At 36.4% G+C, this 9,914-nt stretch overlaps 1 pseudogene; it reads left to right on the top strand.

Annotated features, from left to right (window-relative positions):
* The first annotated feature begins 6,610 nt into the window (after positions 1 to 6,610).
* LOC120220082 lies at positions 6,611 to 6,768 on the top strand (annotated as a pseudogene).
* Positions 6,769 to 9,914: the final 3,146 nt, after the last annotated feature.

The raw sequence follows: 9,914 nt of genomic DNA, 5'->3' as shown, positions 1-9,914 counted from the left end.
TGTGACAGTGCCATGTCATAAATGTGGTAAAAGGGTTTAACAGTTTCCTGGGATACACCCTGGAAAGGAAGAAACAAGACACTCTTGATTTATCCTTTGCTCTCTCTTCCTCCCCCTCTCAACCCAGCTAGAGGGTTTTCTACTTTTCATTTTTATCTGACAAGAACTACAGGCAAGTTCAAAAATGATCAGATCGTCCTTCTCTTACTGGGGAAATAAAGGAGGAAAGCTACTACAACATAAACTCAATTTCTAAGAAAATGAGAATGAAAATGGAATTTTTATCGAGTGTTATTCTTTAAGACTTGGAAAGCTTATGTGGTAGGCTATGTCCAGTTCTGCATTGGGGCCAAAACACTACAAAAAAATAGAACACAGATATATGTGACTGAGACACAGGCAGGAATGCTTTTATTGGCACTGGTATGTCATGTCCCCACCTATAGAGTAACTGTTTCAACAGCAGAAAAGGGCCTGAAGTTTCTTGTCTCCTTGGAATTAGTGGTTCTTAAATTTTCCCCATAGGCAGTACTGACAACAGGATCTGGGTGGCAGCTCCTTAAGGAACAGAGGGAGGCATCAGGTAACTGCATACATTGGCTTACATGCTTTTCTGGTGGACATAATTTACACAGTTGTTTTCTAGGCAACCAAAGTGAAAGTAACCTTGAGCCATTTCCAGTTCATCGTTCTGCCGAGTCTTTAACCGATACCAACTTTCATAGCCTTACCTAGCTCAGCGTCCCCCTCCACCAACTCTCTCTTATCCATCTTCACCTTGCCCTTAGCTCTCTTTCTCCTTATAACTTTGACTTGTCAAGTAAAAACTCATTCCCTGGATGCTGTCTTGAAACTTCCTTCGTGGCTTGCCCTGATCCCTGCCTGGCCAACTTTTCCCTTGGATACCATCCCACAGGCTCACATCTCCCCAGTTGCCCTGGCCTCAAAGGCAGTGCAGGCCACCTTTTTAAAGACATTTGTATCAAAAGAAAAATAATTATGCAATCAACCACCTTACACTAAGTTTCAGGAGTTCCTGGCCTCAGCATGCTACAAATCAGACTAGGTTTGCAATATTCCATTTTTCTACCTGAGTGTATGACTACTGTAATCAGTTTCCTATGGCTGCTATAATCACAGACTTGGCAGCTTAAAGCAATGTACATTTATTCTCTTACAGTTTGGGAGACTAGGAGTCTAAAATCAGCTTCACTGAGATAACTATAAGCTGCTGGGAGTCCTGATTCCTTCTGAGGCTCTGGAGAGAATTCCTGCTCTTGTTTTTTCCTAGCATCTAGAGGCCATCTGCATTGCTTGGCTCAGGAATCCTTCCTTGCATCACTTCCATCTCTTGCTCCTATCATCTTCACAAAACTCCCTCCACCTCCCTTTTATGAGGTCTCTTGTGATTACATTTAGGGTCTGCCCAGATATTGCAAGATAATTTTCCCATCTCTAGATCATTTAACTTAATCACTTTTGCGAAGCCCCTTTTGCCATAGAAGGTAATAGTCACAGATTCCAGGGATTAGCACACAGATATCTTTGGCAGAACCATTATTTGGCCTACCACAACTATAAATACATAGCAGAAAAATGCCAAATGTTAATGCCACCATGGAAGTAAAAAAATACGTATATACTGCAGTAACAAGAGGAAAAATAACTTCCATAAACACAAACAATTATTAAACCAGTCATTTTTTAAAAACTTTCATATTATCAAGGGCTTTCCACCAAATATATTTAAAGAGTTTCAAATTTTTTTTCATTTAATACCCATGTGAGGAGAGCTCCATGGAGAAGTCAGTTTTCTTTTCACTATTAAAAAAACTCTAAGCTCACTTACAAAAGAATTAATACAACAATTTCTGTGTACCAGGTATAATTTAAAGAAAGCCATGAAGAAATAACACCGTCCAGGATCCAAAGATAATGACCTTTTTGTTTCATGCTTTTTTATTATAATTAATATAAATAATGTGGATAAGCCAACTATACATCAATAAAAAAATAATAAGGTGGATATTAGCAAAGTAAGGGTCATCAAGTAGCAAGGGAAAGTAAATAAAGTACTATAAAGATCATTCAAAGATGTCTTTCAGGAAATTCTGTGTACTTTTAGGTAGTCACAGTTTATTTTTAAATTACATCTTTATTGGGGTACCCGAGTAGATTAGTCAGCTGGGAATCCAACTTCAGCTCAGGTCATGATCTCATAGTTCGTGAGTTCGAGCCCCGCATCAGGTTCTATGCTGTCAGCTCAGAGCCTGGAGCCTCCTTCAAATTCTGTATCTCCCTCTCTCTCTGCCCCTCCCCCACCCATGCTGTGTCTCTCTCTGTCTCTCAAAAATGAATAAATGTTTAAAAAAATTTACATTACATCTTTATTTTTATAGTGGGTCAACTTGTCAGCAAAATATAGGCATAAACTTTCATCATGGCATTAAAAGACATATTTTATGAACCATATTGCCTGGGATCTACAGGTATAAATAAGTACCCTTCTGTAGCAACATGTCTAGCACTGTGAATATCAGCCCTACCTTGAGAGTCATAGTGCATATTCATATAAGAGCAGTGTGAGCTTAAACTCCTCTGTGCTTCAGAGTCTTCATCCATAAAATAAGGATAGTTCCCACTGCTTAGTGTTGTTGCACAAATTAAATATTACATAAGAAACTACCTAGAGTGGTACTTGGCAAAAATAATAAGTTCCCAATCCATTTTAGTTATTTTCTCCTTTTTAAAAATTTTTTTAACATTTATTTATTTTTGAAAGACAGAGAGAGACAGAGCACTACTGGGGGAGAGGCAGAGAGAGAGACAGGGAGACACAGAATCAGAAGCAGGCTCCAGGCTCTGAGCTGTCAGTACAGAGCCCAATGCATGACTCGAACCCAGAACCATGAGATCATGACCTGAGCTGAAACAGGATGTTTAGCCTACTGAGCCACCCAGGCGCCCCCATTTTAGTTATTTTCACTCTCTAAGCTCTTGGATTCACCAGTTTAATTTTTAAAAACAAGAAAAATCTAGAATGACCACAAAATATTAATCTTAAAAATAAATTACAGCGAATTCATGTAAAGTACATGCATTCATCAAATTTGGTCACAAAAATAGACTATCTTAATAATAAACACATAGATCAATGAAACGAAATAAAGAACCCAAAATGGGCCCGCATAAATATGTTTAACTGACTTTTGATAAAGATGCATAACAGTTCAATGAAGGAAGGATGGCCTTTCGACAAATGATTATGTAGCGATTGGACATCATAGGCAAAAAAATAAATAAACCTTTATTTACATCTTATACCTCATACAAAAATTAACTCAAAATGGATCATAGACTTAAATATGAAGCCTGGAACTGTAAAACTTTCAGGAAAAATATACAGGAGAAATTCTTTGGAATCTAGAGCTAGGAAGAGTTCTTAGAATTGGCACCAAAAGCAAAAGCCATAAAAAGAGAAACTGATAAATTGGACCTCATCAGAATTTAAAATTTTGCCCTGTGAAAGCCCATATGAGAAGGATATACAGATGGCAAAGAAGCACAAGAAAAAGATGTTTAACATCCCTTGCTATTAGACAAATACAAACTGAGACCACAGAATAATTTCAGTACACACCTATCAGAATGGCTAAAATAGAAAAGTGACACCACCAAAGGCTTGAAAGCTATGTTCAGAACTAAATCATTCATACATAGCTGGTGAAACTTCAGCTCACAGTTCATGAGTTTGAGCCCCACATTGTTGACAACTCAGAGACCAAAGTCTGCTTTGGATTCTATGTCTCCCTCTCTCTCTGTTCCTCAGTACTCTGTCTTTCTCTCTTTCACAAAACTAAATAAAGATTTAAATAATAATACAAGAACTGAAAGCTATTCTAGCCTTGGAAATGTCCTGGTGTATTGACATTGAAGGCTTGCCTATTCTTGCCTGTAAGGTTGTACAGCCCTGCCATCCAGAGATTAATGGAACCACAGTCCACATAGCCAGGCCCTGATAGTATTTGGTAGCTCACAGGCTTTGTAGAAGTCACTGACACATCTGTGAAAATGATCTACTCAACTGGGTTAAAAGAGCAACTTACTGGCCAGGGGGAAAGAAATTTAGGGCGTGGAATATTATAAAGATGCAGCCAGTGACCAACAAAAATATTATGATATACTGCTGAGGGTGAGGAGAATCGGAAAGATCTATAAAATGAATTTCTTTCTCTTCAGCAACCATAAGGGTACACTTCCAAAATAAAGAGAATCAGGGTCACCTGGGTGGCTTGGTTGGTTGAACATCTGACTCTTGATTTCAGCTCAGGTTGTGATCTCACAATTCATGAGATTAACCCTTCATTGGTCTCTGTGCTGAACCTGCTTGGAATTCTCTCTCTCTCTCTCTCTCTCTTTCTCTTTTTCTCATTCTCTCCTTCTCTCTCTCTCCCTCTCTCTCTCTTCTCCGCTCTCTATCAAAAATAAATAAATAAACTTCAAAAAATAAAGAGAATCAAACTAGACCCCTCTAAGCTTATCACTACTCAAAACTTAATTTCATTTGAACCATGAAATCGTATCTACTGTCTAAAGAGTAAAATATAAAGATTTTGTTGGGTTCTAATTGATATCATAAGAAACATCAGATTTTGATGCTGAGTGAAGGGAAATGTTAAATATTGAACTGAGAAACACCAGATTGAGACTATTAATGAAAGACCACATATGGAGCAAAGGAGAAAAACAGACTTGGAGACTGGTTTACTGTTTGCTTTTAAATTTTTTTCTTTCTTGCCTTTCCTTGTTCTTCTACTTCTCTACCTCTTCTTCTCCTTCTTGTTTGTTTTGTTTCATTTTTTAAGATTCTTCACTCACCTGATCTCCCAGCTTCTATATAAGTAGTTCATTTCTAGGCTTCTGATATGTCTAAATAGTTCAGACAGACTTGGGAAAAGGAATGGAGGAGAAAACAGAAATGCAGTAGCATTCAGGACTGAGAAGCAAGCCCCTCAGGAAAGAAGATGTCCAAAGAATATAAATAACTTGGCTAAATAAGCTTAGTTACCAGCAAAGAGAAAGCAAAGTGTTTATCATAAGCCATCTATTCTGACCCATTGATTCAATCCTAGTTAGGTGTAAATCATTATATATATGTGATCTTCACTAAAACCTAAGGCACTTAGACCAAGACAGTACCAGCTTGGTATCTGCATGACAAACAAAACTCAACATGAGAGAGAGACTCCCTCCCACCTCTGCGAGGAGGGGGGCTGAGTGTGGCTGAGGTCCATGTCCCACTGAATGTTCCACATAGCATAGTCCCACCAGAAGCAGCTAGGAAAAGCCTTTACATAGCAGCTAAAAAGACATATTTGTGAGATCACAGGAGTCATCCTCATAGATGCCCAGAAATGTATAGAAGAGATACAAGGGATAATAGAAATGATGAAATAGTAGATAGCCAAAAATCCAGGGGAAAAAAAGCATAATTTACTGTAACTAATACAAGCACATTTTAAAGCTTACGCTGGTGTAGCTCAGGGAAATACAAGTTTCATGTACATAGTTTACTTTCACTTAACAAAGAAAGAACTCAATGGGAATAAATTGACCGCCAGTCTCCTCCCAAACCTAACTGAGTAACCCTCCCTGAGTAATTAATCCTTATGGATGTCTTTTTATTCTTTATACAGTTAATGAAATATAACTTTTGCTAATGACAGGTTTTTATGCCAACATGTAAATACTCATAAATAAAAACTACAAAATATAATTTTATCTATGCAGCAATTGATTGTCAGCAATGAATTAAATGTAGCATATAACATGCTATCAACTTCCTAATAGATGTGATCTTTTATTTCTGAGCAAACTATCTATACCATATACTCCAACATGTAAAATAAATTTCTTCATAAAAGAACCTCCAGGTCTTACTTGCAACACCTTCCAATTTGTCCTATGATTTTACCTAAGTATCTAATAAATTCCTTCTTCCTAACTAGGAAATTCCATGGCCACCTTTGGCCATCATTTCCACATCTGAACTGCACTCTCTCAATAATATTTTAAACGTCAGTCCCTTCTTTGTTCTATTTCATGCCTTCTTGCTTTTGAACTATTATATCCTTGAGGGGTTTCCTTTCATATACCTTTTCTATCTTCCAAACTTTATCTGCATGCGTCATGTTCACCTTTCATTTCCCTCTCAAGAATGAGCACTGACCTCATTTTTTTGCTCTCCACAAGGATCTATGACCTAAAGATCTTTTATCAACATGGCTGTCTTTATTGATGCTTCATTATCATTCCTGTCATAGAAGGTTCAGAATCATGCACAAAGCTCCAAGAGGGGTGGATTTCCAGTTCTTTGAAATGCTTTTATAATGATGCAGATCTGAGTTCCATTAGCCTTCCTGATTATTAAAAGGCTCCTGCTTTCATTTTGTTTCTTCTCACCTATAAATCTTGTTACTAATACACCCTTTAAAAATGTCATTTTGATATATATATATTATAATATATATATATATATATTACAGGCCTTGGCCTAATTCTTTTCTCCATTTTTCTAAAATTTCCTGTGTGGTTTCTAATATGACAGGTAAGCTCTGTGCAGTGGCAGAATCATAGCCAATGAGGTTTATGAGACACAATGACTGCTAATTGAAAACTTTTCTAATATGACATACAGCAAGTGCAATGACATTTTCTTTAGTACAAAAATCAATATAGTAATTATGTTTTGCTAATTAAATCAATTTAAATAAGTATTTTATCTCACCAAAATACCACTTAATGGTTTTCTACATGGTATCTGTCACAAACGGAAAGGAAGCCGGGCAAAAGGAGATGAATGGAAAGAGTAGTATGGAATATTCCTACTACTGGAAGGGGAACCCAAGAACCTATATTGCTGATTGTGTACTAGTTGAGTCAGCTCTATATGAAGAGCATATTTTGGATTTTTTTTACATGACTTAAAAGTATTCACCTAGCACACAAAAATATAAAACTTGCAACTAAACAATAACCTAAAGTCTCAGAGAACTTATACTTTTTTATCAGCTTTGGTTTCTGAGATTTTGACCTCATTTTGGTTTTGCTTTTATTTTACAGTTCTGAAAATCGGGTAGTGAAAAAGTTCCCAAGTACAAATTGTTCAAGGCCACATGCAAGTTGATTATGCAACTGCAATCAGAAGTCATAGCTGTCATGTTCACACTGCTGATAATCTTTTGCCTTATTACCTTAGAACACCCCACAATTTTGCTTTCCCTGTTTCATATTCCAGGAAAAATGATAATTAGTGAACTCAGAGATGTGCCATTTGTTTTTTTCTTTTCTTTTCAAGTTCCCTGGAACGAACATTCTCAAACTTAATCTATCACACCCACATCTTATCTGCAGTATCCAGAGCAGAGGAAAAAGAAATCCTTGAGCACTGTCCCAGAAAACAGAAATAGGCTACCAGTTTCGGTAAAATAGGAACAAATCAGCAAATGGTCAAAACAATTCATCTTCCTGCTTACTTTCTTTTATATATATATATGTGTGTGTATACATATACATATATATGTGTGTGTATATATATATACCTTTATATATGTATATACCTTTATATATGTATATACCTTTATATATGTGTATACCTTTATATATGTATATACCTTTATATATGTATATACCTTTATATATGTGTATACCTTTATATATGTGTATACCTTTATATATGTATATACCTTTATATATATATATACCTTTATATATATATACCTTTATATATATATATATACCTTTATATATATATATACCTTTATATATATATACACCTTTATATATATATACCTTTATATATATATATACCTTTATATATATACACACATATATAAATATATATTTCTTATATATATGTATATATATATATACACACACACACACACACACACATATATATGCACCTTTTTCTCTTACACTTCCCACCCCAAACTGTTTATCTAAGAAAGTTCCTAGAGAAATATACCTCTGTTCAATGGAACCTATATCTGCCATTCCGGGAACTTTCTGCTAGACTCTAGAAGTAAGAATTGGAGGAAGGAGGGATGTCTTATTCAAATTGTTTACCTCCACATGTAGCAAAATACTTGCCACATAATCAGGACTGAAAAATGTTGAATCTGGGGTGCCTGGGTGGCTCAATTAAATGTCCAACTCTTGGTTTCAGCTCAGGTCATGATCTTAGGGTTTGTGAGTTCAAGCCCCACATTGCGCTCTTTGCTGACAGTGTGGAGCCTGGTTGGGATTCTCTCTCCCTCCCTCTCTCTCTCTGCCCCACATGATCTCTGCCAAATTGTTACAAATTATACCAAATATAGGTAATGAAATAGCTTCATATGATTTCTCATTTTTCTCCTCAGAGTTTACTATCAGGTTTTATCCTTAAGGTTTTGATCAGCTGGGAGATAACGAATTCCAGAGAAACATGAGCTAAATTATGCACTCTTGTGGTTAAAAGTGCTGACCCTGGAATCAGGTTGTCTGGATTCAAATTCCTGCTCCAGTACATACCAGCTGTTGGTGGTAGGCAACTTAATTAATGATTCCATGTCTCAGCTAATCCATCGGTTAATAACACCACCTACTTCACCTAGTCGTATAAGTATTAAATGAAATTTGTAAACCTCTTAAAATAGTGTCTGGCTCATAGTAAGAATTATATAAGTATTTCTTTTTAAAAAGTGTTCTTCTGAGCTACTACCATCAGTTAGTCAACTAAAAAGAATTTACCTTTTGTTATAGGGAAAAAATGGCAGGCCACATCTCTATGAAAATATTCTATGCTAGATGTAATATTTTAATTGGTAGAGCCTGTCAAAAACTGAGAATAATTGATTGCATGATGATGGGTATAAGTCATAAAACTAAACTTGTCTCCTCCATCCTCCTCTCCCTGTTCATACTCACACAAAAATTTTACAGTAACATTTCCTCCTAAAATCTGGAAATGTTCTTTAAAGCACATTGTTTCCCCTTGCCAAATGTAGGAAGCTCTGGCCTCTGGCAATACAAAGAACAAGATATCCTGAAAAATCCTTTCAGACAAAACACCGGTGTGAGATGACTTGCAATAAAGATTCTTTCCAGTAAATAGCTAAAAATACAAAAAGTAAAACAAGTCCTCAGAGACCACAGAATGAAGAAGCAAGAATCAGTGTGATAAATTGGTACTCAAATGACTCCTGCCCTGAAGGCATGTCCTGACTCCTGGAACCTAGAGCCTTCCATCTAAACCCTACACTGGATGGATTAGACAGAAATCTGCCACAAGATAGCAACACTTATTATAAAGCTAGAGCAAATATAACTGTTTAGTAATGCTTTGGGGATAGACAAACAGATCACTGGAACAGAAAAGAGAGTGTCCAGAAATAACACGCATATATGAATATATGACATATGACAGGAATGAATACAAACTAGGGGAAAGGAGGTGTTATTACAAATTGTAAATAAATGATCTAGTATCTTCACTGTGTGTGTGTGTGTGTTAACAACAGTTCTTTCTTTTCAAATTATCTAAATTCAAGTTAATTAACATACACTGTAATAATGGTTTCAGGAGTAGAACCTAGTGATTCATCACTTACATAAAACACCTAGTGCTCATCCCAACAAGGGCCCTCCTCAATGCCCATCACCCATTTAGGCCATCCCTCCACCCACCGCCCCTCCAGCAATCCCCAGGTTGTTCTTTTTATTTAAGAGTCTCTTATGGTTTGCCTCCCTCTCTGTTTTTATTCTTATTTCTCCTTCCCTTCTATGTCTCCTGCCACAGAATAATATCACTTTAAAGTAAATTAAAGACCTATGAGAAGAGCAAACCATAAAGCTTTCAGAAGACCGTAGAGGAA

Source organism: Hyaena hyaena, unplaced genomic scaffold (assembly GCF_003009895.1).
Source record: "Hyaena hyaena isolate Hyena2069 unplaced genomic scaffold, ASM300989v1 scaffold_664, whole genome shotgun sequence".
Lineage (NCBI taxonomy): Eukaryota > Metazoa > Chordata > Mammalia > Carnivora > Hyaenidae > Hyaena > Hyaena hyaena.
This window is presented reverse-complemented; position numbering and strand designations above follow the sequence as displayed.